At 45.4% G+C, this 17,833-nt stretch overlaps 1 pseudogene across 1 annotated transcript; it reads left to right on the plus strand.

The window, feature by feature from the left end:
- Positions 1–3,278: 3,278 nt before the first annotated feature.
- LOC106607555 (PR domain zinc finger protein 1-like) lies at positions 3,279–15,552 on the plus strand (annotated as a pseudogene). The gene is made up of 7 exons (XR_014392694.1): positions 3,279–3,476; positions 5,373–5,651; positions 6,695–6,814; positions 7,935–8,187; positions 12,012–13,057; positions 14,681–14,809; positions 15,036–15,552. The product of XR_014392694.1 is annotated as a PR domain zinc finger protein 1-like (transcript).
- Positions 15,553–17,833: the final 2,281 nt, after the last annotated feature.

Here is a 17,833-nt window from a genome sequence, read left to right on the forward strand (position 1 = left end):
CACTGCAAACGTACCGGTCCCCTCTTCAGCAGTGAGGTAATGGGAGCCGCTACCTTACCAAAACCCCGGATAAACCTCCGGTAGTAATTGGCAAACCCTAGAAACTGCTGCACCTCCTTTACCATGATGGGAGTCGGCCAATTACGCACGGCTGAAATGCGGTCACTCTCCATCTCCACCCCTGAGGTGGAAATGCAGTACCCTAGGAAGGAGACGGACTGTTGGAAGAACAGGCATTTCTCAGCCTTGGCGTACAGGTCATGCTCCAACAGTCGACCAAGCACCTTGTGCACCAGGGACACATGCTCGGCGCGTGTAGAGGGGTATATCAGAATATCATCAATATACACCACGACACCCTGCCCATGCAGATCCCTGAAAATCTTGTCTACAAAGGCTTGGAAGCCTGATGGAGCATTCATCAACCCGTACGGCATGACGAGGTAATCATAATGCCCTGGGGTCGTACTGAACGCCGTCTTCCACTCGTCTCCCTCCCGGATACGCACCAGGTTGTAAGCACTCCTGAGATCAAGTTTGGTGAAGAAGCGCGCCCCGTGCATTGACTCAATCGCCGTGGCGATTAGAGGTAGCGGGTAACTGTACCTCACAGTTATCTGATTAAGGCCTCGATAGTCAATACACGGGCGCAAACCTCCCTCCTTCTTCTTCACAAAAAAGAAACTCGAGGAGGCGGGTGAAGTGGAGGACCGAATGTACCCCTGACGCAGGGATTCAGAGACATATGTTTCCATTGCCACCGTCTCCGCCTGTGACAGGGGATACACGTGACTCCTGGGAAGTGCAGCGTCTACCCGGAGATTTATCGCACAATCCCCCCGTCGATGGGGTGGTAATTGAGTCGCCTTCTTTTTGGAGCTGGTGAGAGCCAAATCGGCATATTCGGGGGGAATGCGCACGTTAGAGACCTGGTCTGGACTTTCCACCATACTAGCACCTACGGAAACCCCTAAGCACCTCCCCGAGCACTCTCGCGACCATCCCATGAGAGCCCTCCATTGCCATGAAACAGTGGGGTTATGACAAGCTAACCAGGGTAAACCTAGCACCATGGGAAACGCAGGAGATTCAATGAGGAAGAGACTGATTCTCTCCGTGTGACCCCCCTGCGTCACCATGCCCAGAGGAGCGGTGGCCTCCCTAATGAACCCTGACCCTAATGGTCGACTATCTAAGGCGTGAACTGGGAAGGGCATAGCCACAGGAACGATGGGGATCCCTAAACTATGGGCAAACGATCTGTCTATAAAATTAGCAGCTGCGCCTGACACTCCCATCCAATTTTTAACCAAGTGAAATCCTGCTTAGCTTCAAAGATAATGTGTGGCTGTTACCAATGTGCTACCATTGGCTTGGCGATGAAGGAATCTGCAGTCATATAAAATGAGAGTAACACTTTACTTGACACCTAGCTTCATAACACGGTTATAACCATGTCATAACAACTGACATAACTTGTCATAACCTGTTATAATATGGTCATAACACTGTCATGAAACCTATATTGACACCTGTTGTGACATATATTGCTTTATTTTATAGCTGGTTATGACACCTATATAAGAGGGTAAAAACTCACAAAACCAACCCCGGTAATTCATTTATGGCTGGTTATGACACTTACATAAGAGTGTCAAAACTCACAAAACCAACCCCGGTAATTAATTTATGGCTTGTTATGACACCTACATAAGAGTGTCTAAATCCACAAAACCTACCACACAAGGCAAAACACTCCCTTACACCATAGCCTACTTGTCAACAGTATGTTTATTTTAGATTTTGTACTGACCTTGTTAAATTATTATTGTAATTGTTCACACATTGATGTCAGACATGAATTTACCTCAATGCTCTGTTGCTGATGACTGGGATGAATGCAGGAGCAGATTTCAGGAGCAGGACAAGACACCCTCTTTTTGACTGATGTCTGATATAAGGGCATGTACGTGATAGGTCTATCTGGCTTATATGATTGTGATGGTCTAATGCTTCTTGACAGTGTCATAAAGTTTATTTTCTTAGTGCAAGTAAGGTGACACAGAATGGTCATAATGCTTCTTGACAGTGTCATAAAGTGTATTTTCTTAGTTCAAGTAAAGTGACACTGGATGGTCATAATGAGATTGTCATAAAGTGATTTAAACATTATGGGGAAAAAACTACTGTAAAGAATTCATTACAACAAGAAACAAACTTTCAAATGAAAGGAAAGTTATTGTCAGGGAATAAATTATTTGAATAAATATGGGTTTTGACACTCTTATGTAGGTGTCATAACCAGCCATAAAATAACGCAATATATGTAACAACAGCTGTAAATATATGGGCCATGACAGTGTTATGACCATATTATGACAGGTTATGACAAGTTATGTCAGCTATTATGACATGGTTATAACCTGGTTTACACGTGCTAGGGCTGAACAAGCTCTCTTGACCCTGCATTGTATGTGTATATTTATGCCAGTCAAATGCCAAATACTGATGTCTACAATAACATTATTTCAGACCGCAGCTGTCAAGCAAGGTGGTATATCCGATTTCTAGACATTCACAAAGCCTTACATTTTGTCCTCAACTTCAGAACACTTCAGCTAAATACAGAATGTTCGCAGATACTTCAAGTGACAGCCGTGACATTTCAATTATGTGAGAGTTATAGACCTAGTCTATGCAATTTTGTCAAGGCAGAACCTGTAGGAAACATTTACATTTAAGCTCTTGAAATTATGGTTGTGGTCGTGTTTTGGAAACTAACCAAAGTCTTGGTTTCAATTTGAATTCAACTCTCAGTTTCAAAGAACTGACAAGAAAAAGTTAACTTATTTGAATCTTTTCAAACAAACACTGTCTCATAGCCCCTCTCTTTTCCTAAATCTTAAATTAGGCCCACAAACACAACATAGAACAACATCGCTTGACATATATGCATTCACACCCAAGGAAGACAGAAACGGGGGGTTGTGTTAGAATCTCAGAAAAAAAGAAAATGGAGAAACATGTGTGTCTGAACCGGACATATCTGTGTGACTGGCGACGCACCTCCTGGAGAGAAAGCTTTTGTTGTTCTTCTTATCTTAGCACGAGCCCCCGGGGCAGAGAGTGAGAGAATGAGCGATGCATAGATGAACAGATCACTGCCCCCAAGGAGGAGTCTCACACACAGAGGAGGGAGATAAGGGAGGAAGAGAGAGGGCAGACCCACACACCCGAGAGAGAGAGAGAGAGAGAGAGAGAGAGAGAGAGAGAGAGAGAGAGAGAGAGAGAGAGAGAGAGAGACTCACATACACCACTGTCCCTCAGTTGCAACAGGTACACGCAGTATAAGAATCTCATCAGAGAGAGTGCGAGAGAGAAGGGGAAAGAGAAGGAAGGAGAGGGACCATCAATTACACAGACACTCAAGGATACAGATAACCTGCTCTATGTGTGGCTCCTCTCAAGGCTTCACAGTAAGTACTCCACCTCTCTTTTACCGTCCCTCTATTCTTCTCATTCTACTATAGTGTGCTCTGTGTGTATGTATAAATTAGGACAGCACAGATTTCACCTAAAGTAATTTTTTTGTGTCATAATGTGACGTGTGACTGTGAGACAGCGATAGTGATGTATGAGTTTTCATGAAGTTTGTGAAAGTTCTGTATGTTTTCAGTCACACACTGCACAGATTTCACATCACTCCCCTTCCTAAATTTCCTTTTTCGTGTCATTCGGTGTGACAGTGTCATACAATGAAATAGATATGAGTTGTAGGCTTTCATTATTAGATATTTGAGTTGTAGGCTTTCATGAAGTTTGTGAAACTATTCGTTTTCAGTTAGTCGTGGCACAGATTTCACATCACTCCTCTTACCAAAGTTCATCTTCCTTTGTGCCGTAAGGTGTTAGGGTGTAATGGTGATATTTTTAAAAGTCAACAGTTTACAACTTCTCATGAGGCCACAGCTGTGTGCCTTTGGCTCATCATGCATTGATTTCAGAGTGTAGTTTCATAGCGTCATGGTTTCAAAGTGAGCTTTCACCGTCTGTTGTGAGACTCATTTCACTCTGTGGTGATGCGTACCAAAGAAACGTGAAATGTCATCCATCAATCTTGGTCGATGAGTGTACAGTACAAGAGAAGATCAGTTTCCTCTCCTCCTATGGATGAGTATGATGCATGTTCTAATAAGATATCATTGGTATTAAAAAATGCATAATAATTATTATAATTATTATTTTATGTGCTATGTTGTGACCATCTCAAAAGGTGTTGAGGATATGATGTCAAACCAGTCTACATACATTTTGGAGGACTACAATCCATTCAGAAAGGGAAAGTGAAGATAATACAAGTTAGGAAATCTATACCATCAACTGGGATAAAAAAATAAGAGCAAAACGGGTCCTCTGTAGCTCCATTGGTAGAGCACGGTGATTGCAACGCTAGGATAGTGGGTTCGATTTCCAGGACCACTCATATGTAAAATGTATGCCTGCTTGACTAGTCGCTTTGGATAAAACCGTCTGCTAAATGGCATTTCAAGTTACCAGCTTCTGACCTTTCGCAACATTTACTCCACCCACACCTCTGCACTTACCACAGGTTTACACCTGCAAAGGTGCTCCAGGATTGGCATTTTTCAGACTAACTCTAGTCCTGTTCATGTCTTTGTCCAGTCTTAATTAAAGGTTTTTCCCACTACTGAGTGGATTCTGGGCTGAGCTGTAATGCACTGGCTTGGTCAGGCATCCATCATAGCGGCTGGAACCGTTCTGGAAAGGACAATGTGAAAAGAGAATGTCCGGGTCGAACACCAGACAGAAAGACAGAGGAACAGACAAACAGAGAGGCAGGTAACTGGGACGAGAGCCAGGTCCCAGTTAGTGTAGAGAGGAAGTCTGGACTGATTCACAGGGAACACTGGTTTCCTACTTGTGAAAGTGGTGGTCGCCGCGCCTCGGCTGACGTGCACAGGAACCTCTTCTTGTAGCCTGGCATCGTGTTTTGGACGGTCACAGGATGTTTGGAACGGTGGGCGGCGATGGTGGAGGGAAAGTTAGTTAGGACACCCCTCTCCGACTGATTGACAACACTCTTTCCCCTCCGCCACCTCCTTCCGTCTCCGACTGTCTCACACCTCAGCTTTCTTGCTTCTAATTTTAGCTCCATTCAAAACAGAGTAGAGCTTCCTCCTTCAGCACACTTCATCCGCTGTCTGTGATGCTTAGAGAGAGAGAGAGAGAGAAGGAGAGAGAGAGAGAGAGGGATATAAGCAGGTACAAGAAAAAATGGAAATTGACATCCTCAATTATTTGGGCTAATGCACATCATAGTTCTCATACTCTTCTGTGGTCTTATCCCTTAGGCCTCCTCTTCCTCCCAGACCAGCACAGCCATGTTAACCTCAGATGGCTCCCCCTTTCCCCACACCAGATCGGTCTCCACCCTGGCCACGACCGACTCAAACCCCCAGGACATAGACATGACCCTCTGGAGTGAGGCCGATTTCCAGGAGAGGTGCACCTACATCTTGAAGGACCACCCGTTGGACCCGGGTAACCACCCAGAGAACCAGAACAAGACCAAGGCTGAGAGGTCTCTACCCCGAAACTTGGTCCTGAAACGCTGCCCTGACTCTGCAGAGGTAGGATATACTGAAAGCGTGAAGACCACACTGTCCTGTATATGGGGGATGTGCTTAAAAAATGAAAGTTGAGATTGAGATAGTTAGTATTTGAATGCAGGTATGTCTGAGTGTTTGTGTTTTCATGTGTGTGTGGGAGAGTGAGTGGGCATGGTGTTTCTTTGTGGGGGCCTTCTAGTGTGTTTGTGTGTGCTTGTGTGTGTTTGGGTGTGTGTGTGTCGGTGTGTTTGCGTGCACACAGGCACGTATGCGCACATGCATGAGAATGTATGCCTATCTGTTCATAATGGGTCTGTGTAATGTGTGTGTGTGTTTATGCATGTGCATACAGCTGTACTATATTTGTTCTGTGTGTGCATTTTGGAAAACTCCCCTTACATCACTCCCACATCCTTCCATCCTTTCTCCGGAGGAAGAAATGCTTGTCACACTGTTGTCTTTCCAGCTTTTCCTCTCTGTGTCTTTTACGCTGTGTACATTTTAAGACAGATGGCAAGACAATAGATACTCCTTAATTTTGGAATAAATGAATTTGTTCAAAACTGTACAACTATTGTCTCTCTCTCTCTCTCTCTTTGAGTCAACTACTCACCACTGCAGTGCTAGCTAGCTGTAGCTTATGCTTTCAGTATGAGATTCATTCTCTGATCCTTATTTTGGGTGGACAACATGTCAGTTCATGCTGCAAGAGCTCTGATAGGTTGGAGGACATCCTCTGGAAGTTGTCATAATTACTGAGTAAGTCTATGGGGGGGGGGGGTGAGAACCATGAGCCTCCTAGGTTTTGTATTGAAGTCAATGCACTCAAAGGAAGACGGAAGCTAGCTGTCCTCCGGCTACACCATGGTGCTACCCTACAGAGTGCTGCTGAGGCTACTGTAGACCTTCTTTACAAAATAGTGTTTTAATCAATTTATTGGTGACGTGATTATATCTATAGCTTTATCTAGAAAATATAACTTTTTAAATGTTTTACATTTGTTCTTTTTATGAAATTCACTGAGGAGGATGGTCCTCCCCTTCCTCCTTCCTGTGTTGTACAGGTGCTTGGGGTGACCAGTCGGGAGCTCATTCAGAAGGGGACACGGTTCGGCCCTCTCGTGGGCCAGACCTACAGCAATGACATGGTGCCCAAAGATGCCAACAGGAAGTACTTCTGGAGAGTAAGTGAGGGGCATTGTGAGATCTCATTGAGGTCAAATTCTCTTCACTTCAACAGGGAGTATGGGGATTGCACAAATTGACACTTGTGGTCTCACATCCTGTATAATGTGTGTGTGTGTGTGTGTGTGTGTGTGTGTGTGTGTGTGTGTGTGTGTGTGTGTGTGCGCTTGTGTTTTTATGCCAATGTATTATTTTTGCTTTACTGTGAAGGTTGTGTGTGAAGGTGTGTGTGTGTGTGTTTTCTCGTTGGGGAGGAGGTCACACACACAGCTGTTCGGTTTCAGTGACGCAGCGCAGTTTTCCTCTCACTGCTCCTCTCGGCAGTGCCATGGTCTCACTGCTGGGAAACACACGGGCGCGCACACACACATATACACACACACACACACACACACTGACTCTCACACTGACTAAGCAAGGAAGTGGCCTAGGGCCTGCGAGCCACGACTTCCACTTGCATACACACAGCTAACGGCTTAGGCCTGCAAACAGCATAGTCATGACACAGACCAACAGACTATACACAGTCCCGACACAATATCTAAACAACTGGGCCACTCCACAGACATGAGATTAACACAGCCATAACACAGACCACCTGGACTCTATGAAGTCATGAGTCAATCTGCAAACAACACTGCTTCCAGACAAAGACCAACAAACAAAGTGATATAAAGCAGATTAGCAGATTGAGTGGGAAACTGTGGTAGTGCACAAATCCAGAGAGAAGGATCCAAAAAAATGAAGTCTGAGAGACTCTTTTCTTTTGCTCTCCAGGAATGTCTAGCCATTTAGGTGTGCTGTATTGCTACATACTGTAGGTATGACATTGAAATTAGAGTGATATAACACAGTCAGTTGTGATCTGACTCGAGTAGAGTTGTCTTACTGTCATTCCGGTAGAAAAAAAACACATGACCCCACCACTACCACCACCAACCAAAACCCTCCACACCTTATATGATAGATAGAACAACATCCTGAGTGAAATTTCTCACGTCATATTACTGGATTGATGCCATATCTTTGGTTTCAGAGCCGTGGGAGAAGGTTGTGTTAATGTAGTCATCTAATTCTCTCTCTCTCTCATTCTCTCCCTCTCTTCTTGTCTCTCTCCAGGTATTCTCAGAGAGTCGGTTACATCACATCCTGGATGGCTTGGACGAGGAGAAGAGTAACTGGATGCGCTACGTCAACCCGGCCCGTCGTCCAGAGGACCAGAACCTGGCGGCGTGCCAGACTGGCATGGCCATCTACTTCTACGCGGTGAGAGCCGTGCCACCGGGCCAGGAGCTGCTGGTGTGGTACTGCCCGGAGTTTGCACACCGTCTCAACTACCCGCCCCCCGGAGAGCTCTTCACGGAGAGAATTGGTACGTTTCTGAGATGGATTCTGTAATGCAGAGGTCCTAAACTTGTGGCCCGGGAGCTACATCTGGCAGCAGGTTGCTGTTTTGTGGCCTCCTCGACTAACATCAGATTCATATAGGAATCAAGCCTGGAACTAATGTACTTAATAAGTTATACTAGACCAGCCTAACGGATCCAATCCCATTTGATCCAATCTAATACAGAATGGGACAATATGGGGTCTGTGGGACTTGTATTCACTGTGGTGATGGGATGCGAAAAGCAATATGGTCAATGAGTGTTCGGCACGACGCATTGAAAGGAGTAGAGAGCAATTCCTAGAGTTTCCCAGAGCAATGGGTGGATGTAGGTGGTTATTCAAAGCCAAAATCGCTCAGTCAATGATCCAGTCGACTGACAAACTCTTTGTGTGGGTGTTTAACTAGTAATAAAAGTCACACCCACAGGCCTTTGTGTAGGAGTGAGACAAAGCAGGAGAGGAGAGAAAAGAAAGGAGAGAAGATCTAGCTCCAGGTGTCACCAGAAGTGGTTTTGTCTCAATAAGGCGAGACCAATTTCAGGTCCCAAGGCAAAGTTTAAATTTCCCTTTTTTCAATCACTCACTCACTCACTCGCTCGCACGTACGCACGCACGCACGCACGCACGCACACACACACACACACACATTTGGCTGCTCTTGAAGAGGAAGAGCGTGAGGAAGTGCTCTATTGACGACTTGAACTTCCTGGCAAGGCATTCCCACTGACAGATTGGTATCTCCAAGAGTGTTGGTTGTTTGTTTGCCTGAGAGCTCAACTCTCAGGAAGAGAGGGAGGGGTGGTCCTGTGGAACAAATTGGAGCTAAGGCTTATGTGTGTCTGTCTGTCTGTCTGTCTGTCTGTCTGTCTGTCTGTCTGTCTGTCTGTCTGTCTATGTGTGTGTGTGTTACCAATCCCTGACAGTACAGTATTTGATCTAGTTACGGATTTCTTCTTTATTGAGAGTTTTGGCTTTGTGACACCGACTCTTAAATTTGTCATGGGTTAGACTAGCGCTGATGTGACGCAATGCAATTAGTCAGACAGATATTGGTCATTTAATACGTTGATAGGCTGTCGGTAAACTTTAACCCTTTGTGGCTTTGTGTGAAGTCAGTGTGTGAGTTCTCACCACAGTGCAGTTAGTCTGATCATTAGTGGTGACATTCGGCACAAGCAATTGGCAGCGCGCAAGATATCCATAACATTTCAAAAAGGTTGAGAAGGAACATCATTCTTGTCGGATGTGGCAGGGCTTGCAAACTATTACGGATTACAAAGGGAAGCCAAGCCGCGAGCTGCCCAGTGATGCGAGCCTACCAGACAAGCTAAATAACTTCTATGCACACTTCGAGGCAAGCAACACTGAAGCATGGATGAGAGCACCAGCTGTTTCGGACAACTGTGTGATCACACTCTCTGTAACCAATGTGAGTAAGGCCTTTAAACAGGTCAACATTCACAAGGCCGCAGGGCCAGAGATTATATGCGCTGACATACTGTCTTCACTGACATTTTCATCCTCTCCCTGACAGTCTGTAATATCTACATGTTTCAAGCAGACCACCATAGTCCCTGTGCCCAAGAACGCTAAGGTAACCTGCCTAATTGACTACCGACTCGTAGCACTCAACATCTGTAGCCATGAAATGCTTTGAAAGGCTGGTTATGGCTCACATCAACACCATCATTCAAGAAACCCTAGACCTACTCCAATTTGCATACCGCCCCAACAGATCAACGCAATCTCTATTGCACGCCATACTGCCCTTTCCCACCTGGACAAAAGGAACACCTACGTGAAAATGCAGTTCATTAACTATAGCTCAGTGTTCAACACCATAGTGCCTTCAAAGCTCAACACTAAGCTAAGGAACCTGGAACTAAACACCTCCCTGGATCCTGGACTTCCTGATGGACCACCCCCAGGTGGTAAGTTTGGTCAACAACACATCTACCATGCTGATCCTCAACACGTGTGCCCCTCAGGGGTGCGTGCTTAGTCCAATCTTGTACTCCTTGTTCACCCATGACTGTGTGGCCAAGCACGACTCCAATACCATCATTAAGTTTGCAGTAAACAAAACGATGGTAGGCCTGATCACCAACAATGATAAGACAGCCTATAGGGAGGAGGTCAGTGACCGGGCACTGTGGTGCCAGGACAACAACCTATCCCTCAATGTGAGCAAGACTATGGAGCTGATTGTGTATTACAGGTTAAGGGGAGCCGAGCACGCCCCAATTCACATCGACGGGGCCGTAGTGGAGTGTGTCGAGAGCTGCAAGTTTACATTTACATTTACATTTAAGTCATTTAGCAGACGCTCTTATCCAGAGCGACTTACAAATTGGTGCATTCACCTTATGATATCCAGTGGAACAACCACTTTACAATAGTGCATCTAAATCTTTTAAGGGGTGGGGGTTAGAAGGATTACTTTATCCTATCCTAGGTATTCCTTAAAGAGGTGGGGTTTCAGGTGTCTCCGGAAGGTGGTGATTGACTCCGCTGTCCTGGCGTCGTGAGGGAGCTTGTTCCACCATTGGGGTGCCAGAGCAGCGAACAGTTTTGACTGGGCTGAGCGGGAACTGTGCTTCGTCAGAGGTAGGGGGGCCAGCAGGCCAGAGGTGGATGAACGCAGTGCCCTTGTTTGGGTGTAGGGCCTGATCAGAGCCTGAAGGTATGGAGGTGCCGTTCCCTTCACAGCTCCGTAGGCAATCACCATGGTCTTGTAGCGGATGCGAGCTTCAACTGGAAGCCAGTGGAGAGAGCGGAGGAGCGGGGTGATGTTCACCAACAAACTAACAAACTATCATGGTCCAAACACACAAAGGCAGTCGTAAAGAGGGCACGACAACACCTATTCCCCCTCAGGAGACTGAAAATATTTGGTATGGGTCCTTAGATTCTCAAAACATTCTACAGCTACACTATTGAGAGCATCCTGACTGGTTGCATCACCGCCTGGTATGGCAACTGGTCGGTCTCCGACTGCAAGGCACTACAGAGGGTATGTAATGTGTACGCTAGGAGTCAGGAAGCAAGTACCGGGAGTGCATTTAATAATAAATGGCGTACAGACATAAAACCCATAAAAATAATCAATAACGCCTGGGGAAAGAACCAAAGGGGGTGACAGATATAGGGGAGGTAATCAGGAAGGTGATGGAGTCCAGGTGAGTCTCATGAAGCACAGGTGTGCATAATAGTGAATAAACTGGTGACGTCGAACGCCGGAGAGGGAGAGCGGGAGTAGATGTGACAGGGTTGTGCGTACAGCCCAGTACATCACCAGGGCCAAGCTTCCTGCCATCCAGGACCTCTATACCAAGCGATCAGAGTAAGGCCCTAAAAATTGTCAGTCTCCAGCCACCCAAGTCATAGACTGTTCTCTCTGCACCGGACGGCATGCAGATCCTTAACAGTTTCTACCCCCAAGCCGTAAGACTGCTGAACAATTGATCAAACGGCTACCCAGACTATTTGCATTGACCCCCATTTTTACACTGGTCCTACTTGCTGTTTATTATCTATGCATAGTCACTTTACCCCTACCCCCACACATTGACTCGGTACCGGTACCGCCTGTATGTAGCCTCGTTATTGTTATTTTATTGTGTTACTTTTTTAACTTTTGTTTATTTACCAAATATTTTCTTACTCTGCATTGTAGGTTAAGGGCTTGTAAGTAAGGTCTGCTATATTCTGTGCATGTGACAAATAAAATTAGATTTGATTTGATTATTTTGTGTGACAAAACTTTACCCTAAGTATGTGTGTCTGTGTCTTTTTTTTGTCCCACAGAGAAAAACAATGTTTGTGGAAAGAGTTCAGGGAAGACGGGGCACAGCATGTCCGAAATCCTGAGGATGGAGCCCACCAAGCCCGATCCCACTTGCCCCCGACTGCCCGAATCGGCACTGTCCCCAACTTGCAGCCCTGTCCTACCCCTGTGCCCCTCTGTGGTCTACTCTAGCTACCCACCCATCCCGTACTGTGGCCCCCCCATCCCCAAAAGGTCCCTCAGCAGCCGTGTCAGCCCCCACATGCACTTCCCTGTCAAGCCCAGCCTGGGCAGCCCCGTCACAGCCAAACATTACACAGTGTCGTCATTGCCAGGTCGCATGTACCCCAGTTCGCTGTGCAGTCCCTACCTCATACCTCACTTCCCGCTTGGCATTAACAGCCTACTACCTCACACATACCCCCTGTACAGTGACAGAATAGCTCCTCATATGCCATTTCGACCTCACATGCTGCCTTTTGAGGGGTACCCGCACTTTCTGCGCCCATCTGCCAATGCACACAAAGAGCTCCTGCTTGCACTGACCACTACCCAAAAAAACCTCTCACTGCCCAATGGCAGCAGAGATCATCCCCTCGCACTGACCAAAAGCAAAAAAGACCTCAATTGTATGCCGACCAATGGGTGCAAACACCTTGGGGACCATGTGCCTTCACCAAAGAATTACCTCAAAAACCTACCTTTGACACCAACAGACAACTTCAGGGACCCCAAGCATTCACCTGCCAGCAGCACCTTCGATGACCAGCCTCTACCAGCCACCTCCAGGGCCTCTTCCATGGCAACCTGCCTTGCACCCAGGGCAGGCTCACCGCTGGCGGGCCTGGCTGCCTCTTCTGACTACCTCCCCTCCAAGGGCACATCCACCCTGCTGAGCTCCAGCCACAGTACAGAGGAAGGGGCAGTGGACCTGTGGAAGGCCAGGCATGGTGGACGGGTCATCGGGTACAAGACCCTGTCCTACCCGCTCACACGGAAGAATGGGAAGATCCGATACGAGTGCAACATCTGCAGCAAGATCTTTGGCCAGCTGTCCAACCTCAAGGTCAGTCAGTCCCTGATCATATGGCCCATGTCTGAGATTACAAGTACTTTATGTTTAGATGATAGTTTATGCTAACATGATATCATTATTGAAATAGTTTTGCTTATGGAAGTTTGTGGTCATACGAAGAACCTGAAAAAGGCTAACAAAGTATGAAAAGAAGAGTATATACTCCCAATTACACTGCACGCTCCTAATTACCACCTTTATTGGATCGATAGACAACCTGGACTCATGGATAGACGTAACAAAGTAAACACAAATCTGGGACACTGAAATGTATATGGTATGTTACGTTTGTTATGGTATATATTAATTTGTGGATGTCCATCTTCCATTTCCTATGATACACTATACATACAAAAGTATGTGGACACCCCTTCAAATTCATGGATTTGACTATTTCAGCCACACCCGTTGCTGACAAGTGTGTAAAATTGAGCACACAGCCATGCAATCTCCATAGACAAAAACTTGCAGTCCGACGGACGAATCCGGGTTTGGCGAATGCTACCTGCTCGAATGCATAGTGCCAACTGTACATTTTGGTGGAGAATGAATAAGGATCTGGGGCTGTTTTACATTTTTTGGGCTCGGCCCCTTAGTTCCAGTGAAGGAAAATCTTTCCTGTTTCAGCATGACAATGCCCCCGTGCACAAAGCGAGGTCCACACAGAAATGGTTCGTCGAGATCGGTGTGGAAGAACTTGATTGGCCTGCACAGAGCCCTGACCTCAACCCCATTGAACACCTTTGGGATGATTTGGAACGCCAACTGCGAGCCAAGCCTAATCACCCAACATCAGTGCCCGACATCACTAATGCTGTTCTGGCTTAATGGAAGCAAGTCCCCGCAGCAACGTTCCAACATCTACTAGAAAGCCTTCCCAGAAGAGTAGAGGCTGTTATAGCAGCAAAAGGGGGACCAACTTCATATTAATGGCCATGATTTTGGAATGAGATGTTCAAAGAGTAGGTGTTCACATACTTTTGGTCATCTAGTGTATGTTACAAATTACAATTTGTATGATATGTTATGAATTGCAATTTGTACAGTATGTTACAAATTTGCAGTAAGTATGATTTGTTCCGAATTATAATTTGTTGTGGCTAACGTTAGTTGGGGCTAACGTTAGCTAGGCTATGGGTTAGGGGTTAAGGTTAGTGTTGGAATTAAGGTTAGGAGTTTGGTTAAAGGGTTAGGGGAAGGGTTAGCTAACTCAACAAGTAGTAAATAGTTAAAAAGTTACTAATAAGCTAAAATGCTAAAGTTGTCCATGATGAGATTCGAACACACAACTTTTGGGTTGCTAGACGTTCATGTTACACACCAACCTTTGCCTTAGGTAACCTTCTATCTTATGTAACCATACGAACCATAACATATCATACTAATTTGAGTGTCCTGGATTTTTTTTTACTATGTTACGGCTAGTGTATGAGACCAGGCTGCAACAAAGGTGGTAATTGGGTGTATAGGGGCTTCTGTTCTTTTCATGAAATAGATTTGTCTCATCCTCTGTTTTTTGTCTTTCCATTTCTTTCATTTCTTTTTTATGGCTATCTCTTTCTATGTCTATCTTTCTGTTTCCTTCCTTTCTGCTATTATGTTTCCTGTCTCCAGGTCCACCTGCGCGTCCACAGTGGAGAGCGGCCCTTCAGGTGTCAGACCTGCAGTAAGGACTTCACCCAGCTGGCCCACCTGCAGAAACACTTCCTAGTTCACACTGGGGAGAAGCCACACGAATGCCAGGTATACTGACACTTCACTGATATGTCATGCTTCACTGATACTATCATTCTTCACTATGGTATGCTGCACTAAGTTGCCAATGGGAGCACAAAATAACACATCATAATATTCCCAAGCAAGCCTGCGTAAAATCTCAAACTAATCTTACTCTACTGCTAAAAGAACACCATTAATGAAATTATTACTCTCATCCTTTCTCCCCCCATCTCTCTCTCTTTCGCTTCAGGTGTGCCGCAAGCGTTTTAGCAGCACCAGCAACCTCAAGACCCACCTGCGTCTCCACTCAGGCGAGAAGCCCTACCAGTGTAAGCTGTGCTTGGCCCGCTTCACCCAGTATGTCCACCTCAAGCTCCACAAGCGCCTGCACACTGGCGAGCGCCCCTACCACTGCCCCCACTGTCATTGCGCCTACCTCAATTACTGCAGCCTCCAGGTGCACCTCCAGGGTTTCTGCCCCTCCGGACCCGACCCCTCGGGCCCTGTTCCCTCTGTTGAGGAGCTCCACCGTGTCAATGCCGTGATCGAGCAGTTTGACCTGAGCAAGGCTGCGGAACGCTTGGAGGCAATGGCAGCGGGAGCTGAGGAGGAGAAGGGGAGCAGCAGCACTAGCGTCCTGCTGCAGGAGATAGAGTTGGAGCGGAAGAGCTCCAACCATTTTAACGGCGCCAATGAGAATATGTCACTAGTCGAGCGTGGCCTACAATGCAGCAGCGAGGGAATCCTCTGTCCTTAGGTTGCATTATCACAGCCGCCCTCTACCTCTGCATCCTGGCTATGTCAAACAGGAGTCAGGTCATGTGACAGCCCACTAATACCCTTTTCAAACTACTGAGCCGAGGTAAGCCATGGCAAAACGAGTTGTACTGCACTGGCCTGGTTATGCATCCACATACAGTGTATAGTGTTTGCAATGTACTGGAAAGGACAATGTGAAAATGAAATATCCAAGCCAACACAGTACAGCTTGGTTCGGTAATGATAGTGTGGAAAGAGTACAAGAGACAGCGTACTAATAATCCATCAGGGTGACAGTGGCCTGATAGTGACCTTTACTGTTTGAAGCAAGGCTTTGTCTCTATTACAGGGATCTTTACTCTCAGGGCAATGTGAAGAACAGTGGAGGCTGCTGAGGGGAGGACTGCTCATACAAATGACTGCAACAGAGCGAATGGAATAGCATCAAACACATGGAAACCATATGTTTGATGTATTTGATACCATTCCACAAATTCCGCTCCAGCCATTACCACAAGACCGTCCTCCCCAATTAAGCTTCCACCAACCTCCTGTGGTGAATAAGTGGGATTTTACCAGGAGAACATTATTATCAGAGAATATAAACATTGTATTGTACCTATGATATCCTCAGCCTTATTATTAATTTATTATGCCGTTTTTTTTGTAACCTGAGGAAGCCACAAAGACAGAGACTTGTGATCAAATGTTTATAACAGAGTTTTATTTCCTACTATCTGTTTTTGTCATTTCTTATTTCTTGATGATGTGGGGCAATAATTGAAAATAAACAATTCATGCATAAAGAAATAATGTGCCTTACTTTACATTTGAATGTGTTTATTCACATTTGTGTGTATGTGTGTGTGTGTATGTGTGTGTGTGTGCAGGCTTGGGTAGGTTACTTTCTTAATGTCATCCGTTACAGTTACTAGTAGTAGTAGGTAGTCCAAAATTGTCATCAGTAATGTAACTTTTGGATTACCCCAAACTCAGTAATGTAATCTGATTACTTTCCATTCATTTTAGATTACTTTCCCCTTAAGAAGCATTAGAAGAAGACAAAAAGGATCCATCAAATGCATTTGGTGTGTCATACTGGTCTCTGACTTGTGGTCAGACTCGCTCAGGTGGAACAAACTTAAACGTGTGCCTTTTTTCAATGCTGAATTGAATGTCATTGAGAAAACATAAAGATGTTATTTTACATTTATATTGTAGTCATTTAGCTGATGCTCTTATCCAGAGCTACTTACAGGAGCAGTTAGGGTTAAGTGCCTTTCAAGGGCACATTGACAGGTTTTTCACCTAGTCGGCTCGGGGATTTGAACCAGTAACCTTTCGGTTCCAGCTACCACGCTTAACTACAAACATCCTTTCTGAATTTAAAAGTAACCCAAGAAGTAATCATCTCGTTTTTCAAAAGTATCTGTAAACTGATTTACAATATTTTTGATAAATTCCGTTTTTTTGCCATCAGATTACATTTAATGTTACTCCCCAACCTTGTGTGTGTGTGTGCATGTGTTCATGTGTGCGCGTGTGTGTAAGAGAGCTGATTTAATGTGCCCCATTAGGGAAGTTGTTATCTTGATTACCTCTCCTTCCTACCGCTGTTACCCACATTGTATTTCAGAGCCCCGGTAAGGAAAGACATCGCTGGCACACACTCACACAGACAGTCTCCCTCTCTTTCACTCTCGCGCTGGCCTCTCTCTTGCACAGGCTCATGATCTCTCTCTCTCTCTCTCTCTCTCTTTCTCTCCCTTCAGGACACCATGTCACTTTGGGAAAATCTGCTCTTCATGTAATAATTCACAATCGTATGTTGATCAGGATTCAGTGTTTGAAATGGGATAAGCAGAGTTTGTGTGTGTGTGTGACCGTGTATATATTTTCTCTTAAATGTATCACTTCCAGTTGCCAGCAGTAGTTGAACTCATTGAGACGGGAAATTGCTCACACCCACACACTCTATCGCCCACACACAACTAATGACACCAATCTACGGACTCCCCAGAGGTGTGAATGATGCAATATCACTCCGTATGTGAACTGAAACAGAGTATTACACATGGGTAAATGATTCAGTTAGTTTCCTCCAACAATCCAGTAAATTGCTACAGGGTATGGATTTAGTTCTGTCCCCACTTTCCCCTTTTGACTCAACCCCTCTCTCATCACATTTTCATTATATTTTACATGCTGATATTTTTGCATATTTTCACTGTTTAATGTCTTTTCATCCTACAGTATATTCAATATAGTATATTCAATATGGTTTAAATT

This window comes from Salmo salar, chromosome 06 (assembly GCF_965601325.2).
Source record: "Salmo salar chromosome 06, fSalSal1, whole genome shotgun sequence".
NCBI classification, from domain to species: Eukaryota; Metazoa; Chordata; class Actinopteri; order Salmoniformes; family Salmonidae; genus Salmo; species Salmo salar.